The sequence below is a fragment of the Oculina patagonica genome, chromosome 4, assembly GCF_052425735.1.
Source record: "Oculina patagonica isolate OP01 chromosome 4, crgOcupat, whole genome shotgun sequence".
In the NCBI taxonomy this organism is placed as follows: domain Eukaryota; kingdom Metazoa; phylum Cnidaria; class Anthozoa; order Scleractinia; family Oculinidae; genus Oculina; species Oculina patagonica.
Window position 1 is genome coordinate 48115608 of NC_135761.1, and position 15114 is coordinate 48130721.

General features: G+C 36.7%; 1 protein-coding gene, 1 long non-coding RNA gene and 1 pseudogene across 3 annotated transcripts in view; 2 read left to right on the forward strand and 1 right to left on the reverse strand.

The window, feature by feature from the left end:
- The window catches only part of LOC144652484 (uncharacterized), a 214025-nt pseudogene that overhangs the window by 36608 nt on the left and 162303 nt on the right, over nucleotides 1-15114 (forward strand). The window lies entirely within an intron of this gene.
- Nucleotides 3645-8668, reverse strand: LOC144652673 (uncharacterized). Its single transcript, XR_013570585.1, has 2 exons — nucleotides 8253-8668; nucleotides 3645-7314 (listed from the first exon to the last, which is right to left on the reverse strand). It is a non-coding gene; the product is annotated as an uncharacterized LOC144652673 (long non-coding RNA).
- The window catches only part of LOC144652677 (uncharacterized), a 33558-nt gene continuing 31404 nt past the window's right edge, over nucleotides 12961-15114 (forward strand). Inside the window, exons 1-3 of the mRNA XM_078512745.1 lie at nucleotides 12961-13260; nucleotides 13595-13730; nucleotides 14347-14424. The gene's annotated coding sequence lies outside the window, so the exon portion shown is untranslated. The remainder of the gene's footprint in view (nucleotides 13261-13594; nucleotides 13731-14346; nucleotides 14425-15114) is intronic.

The following is a 15114-nucleotide window of genomic DNA, read 5'->3' on the forward strand; positions in this document are numbered from 1 at the left end:
TATCTATTTGCTTATTTTATCTTATCTCCCTCTAGATCTTGTCTCGCAAACTGTATCATTTACATAATGTTTCAAAATATGTAGTTGCCTGAGCAGTTCTAATCTCAGCTTGCAGAGTACATATGATGAAATTGGTTACTGCTAAATTTCCAGGTGTGTTTGGGAAATCGCGTTACCGCGAAAAGCTTCGAAACAAATTACTAGGTTTACTAAGATAGTTTACCTTTCTGGAAATGAAAAGGTCTGACACCATCCTAAGAAACAAATAGTTTTTTGACGCCAGATTTGCAAGGTTTCTGTGCCTTTTATGGTTGTGAAGAGTGTCTCTTTTGAGCACGTGTTCACCAAGTGTAAAATATATTACTGACGGCTACTTCTCTCCATAATGCGAGGTAATGATCGCCTTTGGCATACGACATTTGTAAACTTCGTGGTGTAAACAGAAAATGGAGTGTGGAATTTTAAGTTCTTCCATGCATTTTCCAATATTTTGGTTGCTTTTCCCATAAACGTTTTCCTGGTTTCCAAAGGATACTATACACGGCTTTAAAGTAAACTTGCTCAAGTTGTCTGTAGCTAAATTACAGAGTGTGTTACTAGTTTATGGTATTCTCCATTCTACGATCGGCGCTTTCCGAGTAAGATTATTGGTATTTCTGCCCCAACCAATGTTAATATTAAAGGTCTTACTAGTTTGGTACCGATATAAAATGGGGCAAGTTAGCAAAAGTGTTAGCAGAGTTTCATTGAGCAATAACGTTCATACCTTCTTGCAAAGCCCTACTTGATTGGAATTTAAAAGAGTAATATGAAAGCAACGTCAAAAACAGTTATCAACCCGTATCCCGCCTTATTTTCCTGTTTTCTGCGCTTTATATTGAGATGGTGAAAATATGGCTCATTTTAGCACGTGCTCACCACCGAAAAAAAATACCTTAATTTGCAAGCCTCTGCAAGGTATCTGTTTGCTTATTATATCTTTTCTCCCTCTAGATCTTGTCTCGCAAACTGTATCATTTACATAATGTTTGAGCGACCACTGTCCAATCAAAATATCATAGTAGCCTGAGCAGTTCTAATCTCAGCTTGCAGAGTACATATGATGAAGTTGGTTACTGCTAAATTACCAGGCGTGTTTGGAAAATCACGTAACCGCGAAAAGCTTCGAAACAAATTACTAGGTTTACTAAGATACTTTAAAATTTCTGGAAATGAAAAGGTCTAACACCATCCTAAGAAACAATTAGTTTTTTGTCGCCAGATTTGCAAGGTTTCTGTGTCTGTTATCAAGATGGTGAAGAGTAACTCTTTTGAGCACGTGTTCACCAAGTGTAAAATATATTACTGTCGGCTACTTCTCTCCAAAATTCGAGGTAATGATCGCCTTTGGCATACGACATTTGTAAACTTCGTGGTGTAAACAGTAAATGGAGTGTGGAATTTTTAAGTTCCTCCATTTTCCAATATTTTGGTTGCTTTTCCCATAAACGTTTTCCTGGTTTCCAAAGAATTAATACTACACGACTTTAAGGTAAACTTGCTCAAGTTGCCTGTAGCCCGAAATTACAGAGTGTGTTACTAGTTTATGATATTCTCCATTCTACGATCGGCGCTTTCCGAGTAAGATTATTGGCATTTCTGCCCCAACCAATGTTAATATTAAAGGTCTTACTAGTTTGGTACCGATATAAAATGGGGCAAGTTAGCAAAATTGTTAGAAGAGTTTCATTGAGGAATAACGTTCATACCTTCTTGCATTTGCAAATCCTTACTTGATTGGAATTTAAAAGAGTAATATGAAAGCAACGTCAAAAACAGTTATCAACCCGTATCCCGCCTTATTTTCCTGTCTTCTGCGCTTTATATTGAATGGTGAAAATGAGGCTCATTTTAGCACGTGCTCACCACCGAAAAAAAAATACGTTAATTCGCTGGCCTCTACAATGTATCTGCTTGCTTATTATATCTTTTCGCCCTCCAGATCTTTCCTCGCAACTGTATCATTTACGTAATCTTTCAGTGACCACTATCCAATCAAAATATGTAGTTGCCTGAGCATGTCCCCATGCGCAGTTCTAATCTCAGCTTGCAGAGTACATATGATGAAGTTGGTTACTGCTAAATTCCCAGGCGTGTTTGGAAAATCACGTTACCGCGAAAAGCTTCGAAACAAATTACTAGGTTTACTAAGATACTTTAAAATTTCTGGAAATGAAAATGTCTAACACCATCCTAACAAACAATTAGTTTTTTCACGCCAGATTTGCAAGGTTTCTGTGCCTTTTTCAAGATGGTGAAAAGGTGACTCTTTTGAGCACGTGTTCACCAAGTGTAAAATATATTACTGTCGGCTACTTCTCTCCACAATGCGAGGTAATGATCGCCTTTGGCATACGGCATTTGTAAACTTCGTGGTGTAAACAGTAAATGGAGTGTGGAATTTTTGGTTCTTCCATTTTCTAATATTTTGGTTGCTTTTCCCATAAATGTTTCCCTGGTTTCCAAAGGATACTACACGACTTTAAGGTAAACTTGCTCAAGTTGCCTGTAGCCAAATTACAGAGTTTGTCACTAGTTTATGGTATTATCCATTCTACGATCGGCGCTTTCCAAGTAAAATTATTGGTATTTCTGCCCCAACCAATGTTAATATTAAAGGTCTTACTAGTTTGGTACCGTACCGATATAAAATGGGGCAAGTAACGTAAGCAAAATTGTTAGAAGAGTTTCATTGAGCAATAACGTTCATGCCTTCTTGCAAAGCCCTACTTGATTGGAATTTAAAAGAGTAATATGATAACAACGTCAGAAACAGTTATCAACCCGTATCCCGCCTTATTTTCCTGTTTTCTGCGGTTGTTATTGAGATGGTGAAAATGAGGCTCATTTTAGCACGTGCTCACCACCGAAAAAAATACGTTAATTCGCCGGCCTCTGCAATGTATCTGTTTGCTTATTATATCTTTTCTCCCTCCAGATCTTTCCTCGCAACTGTATCATTTATATAATGTTTCAGTGACCACTATCCAATCAAAATATGTTGCCTGAGCAGTTCTAATCTCAGCTTGCAGAGTACATATGATGAAGTTGGTTACTGCTAAATTCCCAGGCGTGTTTGGGAAATCACGTTACCGTGAAAAACTTCAAAACAAACTACTAGGTTTACTAAGATACTTTACCTTTCTGTAAATGAAAAGGTCTGACAGCATCCTAAGAAACAGTTTTTTGTCGCGAGATTTGGCAAGGTTTTTGTGCCTGTTATCAAGTTGGTGAAAAAGGGAATCTTTTGAGCACGTGTTCACCAAGTGTAAAACTGTTGTAAAATATATCACTGTCGAATCACTGACGGCTACTTCTCTCCACAATGCGAGGTAATGATCGCTTTTTTACAGGAAAAAAATGCCGAGTCAATACCACTCAAAATATTGAGTAAATCATTTCATCCACAATGACTCTTAATAGTGAGTAATTTAAAGCAATTTTGCTGAGTAAAGGGTACTCAACATAGTGAGTAGAAATAACTCATGTGAGTAAATTGTACTCAGCCCATGAGTAAGCTTTACTCAACTCATGAGTAAACTGTACTTAACCCACGAGTAAACTGTACTCAAATTAGGAGTTAAAATCACTCAAGAGAATTGCATCCACAGTAACTCTTTATTTTGAGTTAACACGTAGTTTACTCAGTTTGTGAGTAAATGGTACTCTTGAAAGAGTTAAAATACAAATGTTATGAGTAAATGGTACTCTTACAGAATAAAAGATAGTTTACCTTTACAAATCAGTAACTAACACTCTTAACAAGGAGAAACGTTTTGCAGTTGTTACCAAGGCATGTTCTAGTGATATTTGAACAACGAAACAGACTTGTACCCACAATAAAACTTATTTGTGTGCAGAAAAAAGGGGCAATTGCAAACTGAGAAGAACTTATTACAATAGCAATTAATCAATAAAAATGATCTACAAAAAATATTAAAATGTATATAGAGCCTGTGTAATAGCTAGAAAAAGTACAAATTGAGTCTTACAATGATCATTGAAATTTCAACAAAAGCTTAATACATATCAAGACAATAAACATTGCATGACACTTAGAGCTCAGGTTTGATTCAAGCCTAATTGAATCAAACCACAGTGTTAAGAAAACTATGTAAACCACCCATCTTGCATTTATTGCAACCGAAGTTATGCTGTGATTATAACTTTAAGTGTTTTTTTTTTTTCATGTATTTTTTCTATTTAGTGCTGATAAAGGATGTGGTAGAAATTAATTGGAAAGTAAATTAAAATAAATAAACCCCTTTCTAACTTGCTGGTACATTGGAGGATAATGCCCTTGGCTGAAAGATTGTCCTCAAAGTTTCACAGTTGCTTGACGCTTCTCAGCCAACTGTTGATCCATTTTTAAGACAATCGTTCAGCCTCAGGTATTATCTTCCAAAATACCAGCTGCCTGAAGGGATCGATTTACTAACTGAAATGGGGTACAATAATAATTACTAATTAGCTGCCTCTCCCTTTGAGTACAATTAAAACTGAAGTTAATAAAAAGTACCCTCTGTAAATAGTGTACCAAGCTATACAGATGACTGATTCATATAAAAAACTAACATGCTATTAAAGAAAATCCATGCATAAAGTGAATTCTGAAGTGACCCTGTACCATTGATATATATATTTTTCTTTTTAAAACTTTAACAAGGAAATTGAAACATGACAAAGCCCACAATTTGCTATGTGGCAACATGCAGACTGTAAATTAGGAATAATTTTCTAATTACAGAATAAAACTTACATGTGCAGTCAAACTTGATAATCTTTAGCTAGAAACTTTGCCAAGTGGTGGGCTGAGCCATTTACTAGGTTCATATCTGACATGTGTCTTGCATACTGATAGAATCACAAGTGTGATTCTTGCTAAATGTATGACTGAATATAATTTCTTGCCCCGGCAGGGTTCCGGCCCACAGTCGGGAACCCGAGGGGGCCACCTTAGAAGTCCCCGCGTAGATAGGTAATTAAAAATGTGTGCATTCAGAGAACGATACCAGAAAAAATCTCGATTTTGGTCAAGCGGGGTAGCAAATGATTTTCGAATAAAATCAAATACACCTTACGATGATATAATAATATCATATGATATACATGTCTCCCATCTCACTTGAGTAACAGAGAAGTTCTAAGTTTCTGAAATATTTTAATTTCTCAACCAATTAACAAAGACGTAAGTCATCTACACAGAGTAGGTGTATCTCTGGTATTTTAAAAAGGGCAATGGAAAACAAGCAGGAGTTTCTTTCAAAACAGTGTTTAAAATATTAGTAAATAATAAAGATGGTAAATTTTAAGCTCAGTAATAAATAATGAAGATGAAGTATTCAACATGACACGAGCATGGACAAAGAAAAATTCTGAGTCCCCGACGGGAATCGAACCCATGGCCTCCCAGATACCGGTTGGGCGCTCTAACCAACTGAGCTACGAGAGACTCGCTGTGAGCTGGGCCATTTTACTAGGTTGATAAGTGACACGCGTCCTGCATACTGCTAGGATCAGCAATGTCGAATTCATCAAGTTTTGTAGTAAATAATAAAGATGGTAAATTTTAAGCTTGGTAATAAATAATGAAGATAAAGTATTCAACATGACACGAGCATGCCAGGGACAAAGTGTTTAAAATTTTTCGACCAATTAAAAACAACATGACTCTGAACTAATTCACCGGAGCAGGAAATTCTTGTGCATTTTGAAAGAGCCCTTAAGATTAATTTATTTGACAGATTTTAGAAAAACATGATGTGTCCAACTTTAGAACACAATAGACGTGAGTATCCTAGGTACACAGCAGAGCAAAACTTTCTCCGGTATTTTAAAAAGGCAGTTAATGTTTTTAATGTATCACCAATTAAATTGAACTCAGTACACAACTTGCATTTAAAATGGTGTTTTAAATTTTTCGTCCAATTAAAAAATGACTTGACTCTGAGCAGCAGTTTCTGTGGCACTTTTATATTGCATAAAGAAACATTTTTTTTAAAAAATTTTTTTGACCAAATTAAAAATGATGTGACTCTGAACTAAGTACACAGAGCAGAAGTTTTTCATGCATTTTAAGGTCTTTTAAGAGGGACGTAAGTTTCCTAAGGAAACTCTGTAAAAGCATGCCCTGCATGCTGTGGACGCAGGGAAAACTACATCTTGTAACTACATCAGTTCGCCGTTGACAAAAAACCGATAGATTCGCCGTAGTACTCTTATTTAATTCTTTCCTTCTCTCTCGCTATTGCAATAAAGGTCTTGTGGTTCCTCGTCATTTTATTTCTTCCATGTCGCTATTTAAACGCCATGTCGCTTGTCAGAATTTACCCTAACAGGGCCTCATAGCTCAGTAGTTAAAGTGCACCAGTGGGTATCTGGGAACCTATGGGTTTGATTTTTGTCAAGGGAAGTCAGATTTTTTTCCCAAGTTCACAACATAATGAACATAGTTTTCATCTTTATCGTTTATCACTGAGCTTAAAATTTACCATCTTACCGGTAACTATTTATGACACAATTCAAATTTGCCTTGCAAGTAACGGCTTGCATTTTTAATTTAAGCGATTCTCAAATTGGCGATTCAATGTAAGCCTGTTGCTAATTTTTTGCAGTCTGTTGGCAAACAGTCAACAAACTATGGAACAATTGTTTGGCTCAGCCTCTATTAAAACAGAGATGGTAATAATTATAATTTTTAACAGCAAAATAAAAACTAGAATTTAGCAACAAGCTTAAACAAATTTGAATTGAAAGATGCAAGCTGCTTTGATCAGACTGTCAATCAGTAGTATTGATACATTGCTACGCAACATTGCAAAGTTCCTAACAAAAGAACATCCAGTTTGAACGTAATATCAAGGTTACATGTAAGTCATAACTTTTACATATGAACCGTGACACTTCTTATAGGTGAGTACAGTAAATTATATTTGGAAAGTATTATTATTGAAGATGCAATCTTGCATTTTTTAAAATAGGCATTTTTTGAAAAAAAAGTGAGGGCTCAGAACTAGAGTGGGTTAGCCCACTCTTGTTGTAAGCCCCTCAAATTTAAATAAAAGTTATACATGCAAACATAAAAAGCAGTCATGAGGCCAAGTGTATACGTAGCTTCTACAAGATTTTCTGCAGTTACACGTACAGTTGTATGTGTACATTCACCCCTCCTGGCTTTTTAAGGGTTCCCTTGAAAATTGTTAAGATTAATTACTATAAAAGGACATGCTTTTTCCTTTTATGAAGCAATCTTCTCTGCTCTGCTCTGGAACTATCCTGTTATAAAGAAAGAAATTACGTGATAAGTTATGTGAACTGATAACCCATGTTCCTTTTACATGTATACGGTGGTATAAAAAATCTCTATAAAATGAAGTCCTGGGAACAATATTCTTTGCCCCAGCAAGAGCCCATTAATGGGCTCCTGGCCCCAGTTATTATAACCCCAATAAAATGAAGTCTTGTTATGGCAAACATATTTTGCTAGTCCCTTGGCCCTTCATTAAATCAACCTTCAGCTTCCCCATCCATCAACATTTGCCTCACAAAGATTAGGGATCTCCTTGAAGATTTTTCCATCACATTCTCTTTGTTGCTCAAGGGTCGATCTTGTTGGCATTTTTCCAAAGGTGTTTAAAGAAAACGACAATTTTTTTAGTTTACATGAAATGTTTCGACAGAAACCTCTGTCGTCTTCAGATGAATGACTTACAAATAGTAACATCATACAGTGCAAAATGATTAAAAGGATAATTTTAGGCTAGATTGCAGAATACCCTGCCACTTTTAGCATCTCATTGAATAACAACAGTGCCTATTGTTCAACTACTGATTAAGGCAAGGTATTTCTTTTTGAATATAGTTAGCCTCCTTTATCTTGAGTTGAAAGCTGGTAGAGGCGTGATCTAAATATGACAGCAAATTATATTAGTGCTCACGTAAATGTCGGGTGATTTCGCCGAACATATCAGGCATTACAGCCCACACATGCAATCTTATAAACCACACTCGAACGAAGCATTACAGCTTCTTAGCATTACATGTATAACTCACACATAGCATGCAAAGGCAATACAATTTTGAGACATCTCATACCTTACAGCTACAAAACATTCATCCGGCTTAACTGTATTATTACAGTCATACACTTGACTTGTATTGCTTAAAATACTACTAATAATAACAAAGTCCTGATGTAACAAAAAATCACTTACTACGTCCTCGTAGACTTCCGAGTGGACTTCATTTCTTCCCGTATTTTTCTTTTTCACACTTGCAGAATCGCTAAAATCTGTTTGCAGATTTCCACGCGTTGGCATTTCTCTAAGCTTAACGTCGACAAAGTCGACATGTAAAAGCAACTCAAACCGTTCAAAAGCTAGTCAAGCTGCAAAAAAAGGGTAACAGACGGACTTCTCAGACTACAAACACTCTCGATAACCTTTTCCTGTGAACTCGCTGGCTACAAACGAAGAAATTTCACAAGTTCTCTGAACGAACGAAGACTGAAGAACCAGGAGATGCAGCCGCTGACCAATGCTATTGCAGTCGGTGGTAGAAACAATAGTTTTTTTAACCCACTATTCTCATTTTTACCATGGGAATTGTATGGAAATTTGATCTGTATTATACCTCGCGCTATGCGCGATGCGCTGCTAGGATAGCTTCTGGTTCGTTTACTGTCCTTTTGTGTGGTAAACAAACTAGCTTAGTGTTCAAAAGATCAATCAGTGTGTTCTCAAAGATGTAACTTACCGTCTTCACGTGTGTTTGGTGAAAACTTTTGCTGTTCTTTCTGCTACAGTGTCAGAATTCAAGGATAAGGTAAGCTTTCGTTTTGTTGATCGTGGTTTTCTATGTTTAGTTTATAGACAATTCCCTTCTTTTTCTCTGAAGTAACAAGCTTTTTTGTCTTTAGACGTATCATAGATTACAACGTCGCAGTTTTAACTGCGTTCGCAGGCTAATAAAATCAGACAACCCTTTGCACTTTCACTTTCGATTTTCATGCATAAAAATATGCCCAACTTGCAAAATTTCTCTTTTGCCTTGTTAATGTGGTGGTCTTTGATCGGGTTTCTTGTAAGCAGTTGAATCCTGTGTTATAGTTTTTGTGTTACGTTAATGTTCTCGCTTTGCATCGATGAATCAGCTGAAGCTGTAGTAATTTGATCAAATATATAAAATAAAATATATAGAACTGGTTGCTTCCCTGTGGCCTATAAAAATTAATGCTTCAATAACTTGGTAAGTGAAGATGTTTGTGTGGGATTCAATAGATCCGGGAATAGATACCACCAAAATATCAATTTGCCTCAACTAATCACTGTGCAACCCTTATAAAAACAGGGCCACAGTTAGTATTAAATTTGCTTTTTTTTCCCTGAATGTAACACTTTGAGTTACATCTGATGATATGATACGTTGCTTCTGATTGGACTTATCATTTTTTTCGCATGTGTAAAAAGCAATATGCGCCATTTTATTGGTTTTTTGGGCTTTTCAGTGGGTAAATCTCAGTATGTATATAATAAAATTGCCTCCTATGCAGACGCTGTTCATCCCATCAAGATAAGCATCTCAGACTGTTGAAGTAAATGAGCATCAAACCACGCCACTTTAATACTTTTACTCGGGCTACTTTTCATATATTTGCACATGGAAGGTAGAAGCGTTGCAATTCAGGACACAAGTTTAATAGAAAACGTCTTACGCCTCCTTAGGATACAAACAATTTTAAAACTGTGTGCGTGTGTGTGTGTTTGTGTGGGGGGGGGGCTCAATTCAAATTTTCTGACAGGCATCTTTGTACCTTTTGTTATGGGAGTCCCCCCCAGTCAATTAAGTGAATATCTGTATAAGAGCTACACAAAGTTGTTTAGTCATCAAAATTTAGTATAATTTCAGAGGTGATTATACGAATTGAAGCATTCTGATTGGTCGAGAAGCTCGGCTCATGAGGCTATAATCCCCCCGCACGAGGTGATTATAGCTTTGAAGGCTTGGTTACTTAGCCACGCCACCTTTGACATCCAGGGAAGTAAACATGGCCGCTTTTGCTGAATGAAAATTTCTTTGATTTGATCCAAGTCCTGGATATTTTAAACATTGGGAATTTTTCAAATTAACTACCAAGACTTTTGGACCGAAAATATTTTCAAGAGATGATTCTCAAGGCATTAGAAATGATCGTAAACACGGCGGTTTTGGCGATCGATGAGAAACTCAGTCAGATCGATTGAGCAAACATTATTTAGTTCTCTTCTCACCAGAGCTACTCATTTTTAGAGGATTTGCACATTAATTCGCTTAGAAGTCATCCACAAATTATCATACAAAGGTAACAGACATCTATCTTTCTCATTGTGTTTGTTTTGTTCCGTTTTATTGCTTTAACTTAATAAATTCTGATTGCAATCGATGATTTAAACTGGTTTACACCGTATGCAAGCGAACACTTGTGTTTGCTGTTTTCTTGTTTGCTATCGTTATTTTTTTAAGTTCTTGATGATCACCTCTAAAAATTATACTAAAACAATTATTTGCCTCAGGCTTAGTGTCTTATTGTTGAATAATCCCCTCGACTTCGTCTCGGGGACTGGACAGTTAATGAGCCCTTAGGTTATATAAGGGTGAATTTACATGCATACACAAACAATGGTAGAATTGTTTTAAACTTTATTATAGAGCTTTAGTCTCACATTATTTAGTCTAACACAACCCAAATATTATTGTCATAGTAGAGTAATTAGTTATCTGTAAGATACACTATTGATCGATGTTTTAGTTATAATTTTCTTTCAGCGCAATCAGCCTGCAGGCCTTAAATATCACCATGTGATTTCTCTACAACACAGGACAAGAATGTCATTATGCCTTCGTAGGTGAGCTTATTTTTCTTCTTGTTAATCGGGCAGGGCCTGGGCCCAATTCATAATCTGCACTGAATTTTTTTTGTCGGTAAATCGATCCAGATCCACGCGGCCCAGCCGGCTCTTCTGTCACGGTCACGCAAGATTTAATATTTAATAGTGCTCAATCAGCCGATCACTCGCATTTTACATGAACACTCTGCTCTCTGAAATGTATAATTTTGTTTCATTCCATATTTTACATGAAGAGAGGGCTGAATATAATCACATTGCGAAAACAAAGACCGATTGGACATGTCCAAGCTATTTAAAACCACCACTACGTCATACCCATGTCACGCGATCTCTCGCTTGTAGCTATGAATAATCATTCACTTATTTTCTGTTTGAATACTCTGCGCTCTGTTTGTGTGAAATATTTATTGTTGTGTTACTCAAGCGTTTGGCTCGGAGCGAGTACAAGTCATACAATTTACCAGGAACGTGTTAAATATTGCAAAACGACAACTTATTTTCTGGATATCCCAACTTTTGTTTTGAGTTTACGGTATTTTAAGAATCGAAACGTTATCGAAACGTAAGTTGCAAGCTCAGCAAGAATGTGTCATAGCACGGGATACACGTCATCACGCTAGGGGAATTACCAAAAGCTTGTCGGAAGATGCTAAACGGAGAAACACAATGGGATGGCCTTTGTCTACTCTTTATTTTGGCGTGATTTGGCTTTCTTTTAAATGAACTGGTTTGGGTTTATTTTATTGAACATTCGAAAAAAATATATATATTTGCATGCGTAAGCAGGCATTTTTCCGGCTAGGCATTTGGTTTTAAAAAGCAAAAGATGATGTGGTAAAGGAAATTCATGTCACGTTCACTCCGTGACTAACACGAACATGACTTGTGTGTTTCTCAGGTTATTCGTACCATGTGATTTTTGTTAATACACCATGGTACAGCAGAGCATGACAGCATGGGAACCCTTTAGAGCATAATTTAAAAGTTTTACAAGAATTCATTTTCTAGTCTTCATAAACTTGCTGCTGTGGTATTGACATTGCTCATTCATAATGTAGACTATGAGAGGGGTTTTAGCCTTCAAAATAACCTTAAAAATTGTCAGTGGTCAGACAAATAGACTTGTAGTAGAGAGGTAATGGAAACACTATCGGTAATTACAGCCGAAGGACCACCATTACAATACTTATTCCCATTTAGACATGCATTGATGATTGTAAGGCAGAGAAATCACGAAGGATTTTTCCACATCAGCCATGAATCATGAGTAACTTGTCCCCCTTATGTTCTTATAGGGTCCCTATTTTTCAGCAGAGGGGGCCCTGGGACTCCCCAAGGCAATATCCTGGCGAGAACACTGTTATTTAACAATTAGACTACGAGCCCGAGTTTTCTATGAGCAAATAGTCAACGAGGCGCAGCCGAGTTGACTATCGCTCATAGAAAACGAGGGCGAGTAGTCTAATTGTTTTAGTTGAAACGCTAATTGATTGCAGTCCAAAACCTACAATATTGTGCACTTTAACGACAAAAATCAAGAAAATTTTCCGCTTAAAGAGCTACTCGAGCGCGCGACTGTTTTCTATCGGCAAATAGAAATCAGTGAGAGAACCAATCAGATTCGCGGATTTCCAATAGAACACAGCTGAGTTTCTACTAAAGTCTATTATAGCGGAGCTCGCAGCGCGCGAAGCGCACCAGCGGAGCACCATGGGTAATGCGGGTAATGATTTTTGTCAAACCATGAAGCCAGAAAAATTTGGTTGCATACGCGCCCCGCGCGCGCCTACAGATTCTCAGGGAGGGGGAGGGGTGTCACAAGGCAACCCTACCGTGGGAGGAGAATATCCTATTATTATTCCCCAACAACTGCTTTTATCTTTATCTTTATCTTTGATATTTGACATGATTGGACATCTTTGTTATGGTCAATTGACAGCTGTCAAAACAAGGATTCCGCTGACCAGTATCACATGACCATATCGCTGGCTCAAATGTTGACCACATTGAGGTTAACTGTTTTTTAAAGTTGACCGCTGACCGAGAAATTTTCGCCATTGAATCGCGGGCGCAAAGACATTTCCATGGTCATTTGCTGTAGATTCACATGAAGGGGGAAGTGAGAAAATGGAAGTACGCATTTATGCTCCGCAGACTGTCGGCTCGGCTAAATATTTTCGTACTGATTCGGACAAGCTGAGACAAGCGATAACAAGCTGTATTTTGTACTTGGTTGGGAGCAACTTCAGAATACCCGGCCACTTTTTTTCGTCCATTAATCCACTGTTCCCGAGAACAAAGGAACGGAGACAAAACGAGCAGTGTACTGGTGAAGGTGAGTACAAGACTGCAATGTTTTTGTTATTATCTCTACCTTTTGTCTCACTTGATATCCAAAGTAAGCTTATATTTACGGCACATTTTAAGTTACTTGCTTAAAGCTTATGTTATTCCCTGGTTTCGCCACTAAGTATTTGCTTGTGACATGGCTACTGTTGAAAAATACTATTCCTTAAAATTCAGTTTTACTGAAAATTATAGGAGAATTTGATTTGTAAACAAATATTTATTGGGCCATTGAGGGACGACTGAATTCACAAAGAATATCAACACATTTCGAAGAAAATTACCATTTTTTAATGTTTGTGATGTGATTATTTGTTTTACAGTGCTGGGAGAGCAGCTGCTGGAATTTCGAGATGAAAATGAAAGTGATGGCAGTTTACAAGAAGCGCCTGAGATTTTGTTTACTCCGAGTGAAATAGATTCAGTACATGCAGTTTATTGATATATTTCATGATGGAGGTAAAATGACGGTTCATTTAATCAGAGTAAATAAACAGCTTTACTTATCTCATTATCTTATCTCATTGCTTAATTCCTTTACTGAAAGCTGGAATTTTGTGAGCAAATTCATACCATGCAGCTGTGTATGCAAACTCTAATACATTGACTTTTGTTATTTACAATCAGTGTTGAATGTGCATCTGAAAATCGTAGTATAATACGGCAATGTTGCTATAACTTTACTTAATTCTTATCAAGGCTTAAAAAATAAATTTGTAGCCCATAAATTGAAACACTTACAAATTCTTACTGCACTTAACATGTTCAGTAAGAAATACTATCATTAATTTTTAAGTGATGGTGTCATGGCTTTATGTCATGGGCCAATGGACAGGGCTTTGTGGTTTGTTGCGCTCAATGGAACATAAATCAACTAAAAGTTTACCAGTATTCCAATAAAATCCCCAAGTAGAAAAGCGTCACCAAGTAGAAAGTGTCACTAACAGAGTGAATAAATGGAAGTCACTGAAGAGGCTAATAATATGTGATGGGCCATTAGATAAGACAGAAATGTTTGTTAATTATTTTAATAAACAGGGCAATTAATTAGAGCTGGTGTGGTGATTTTTAATAGATTATCTTAAATCTTCCAAGCTACTTGCTGAGTTTAAAGCAAAGACGGTCAAAGATTATATCCCGTTACGAAAACAAGGTAAGCTAAGCTTATTATTGATGTTCCTTTTACGTCCTTATTGAAATTCGTTTTGTCTTAAACACGAGTTGTATTCAAAGCAGACAGCTTCTACTGCGATAAATTTGTTTATCCTGTAATTAATTCACCGAAGTAGGACGGAACACAGCACTTTAAAACGTTGGAAAGAGCAAATTTCCAGTTACACTACAGTACAAGATCAAAATTTACATGTGTATTTGCAAATTTGTAAGAATGTGTTCGAGTCAGACACAGTAAGGGACATTGCTACATGTAGCTGACAGACTTAACGAAATATAGTTTTCTCAATGACCTATGCTATTTTTTACTGAGAACTTTGCTTAGTTTTCCTTATTTTAGTGAAAATGTTTTGTGAAAGTTTTGTATTTATAATCTGATAACAGCCGTTCTGGGAATAAATTGATAATTTTATTCACATTTTTCCAGGCGTAGACAATCGATAAACCGATAATCGATAACAATCCGTAGCAATCAATATCAATCTTCGTATTGTTTTACTTAATACTAACGCCATCTAATATCTTTAAGGTAATTCCCTAGAAATAGAACTGCTCATAGATTTCCAACTAAACTTTGCCAGTTGGTTTAAAAGGGGGGTCACCGTATTCGTTTAGGAGCAGGAAGACCTTGTATTTACCATATAATTCCTTATATTTCCTTTGCGAGTAC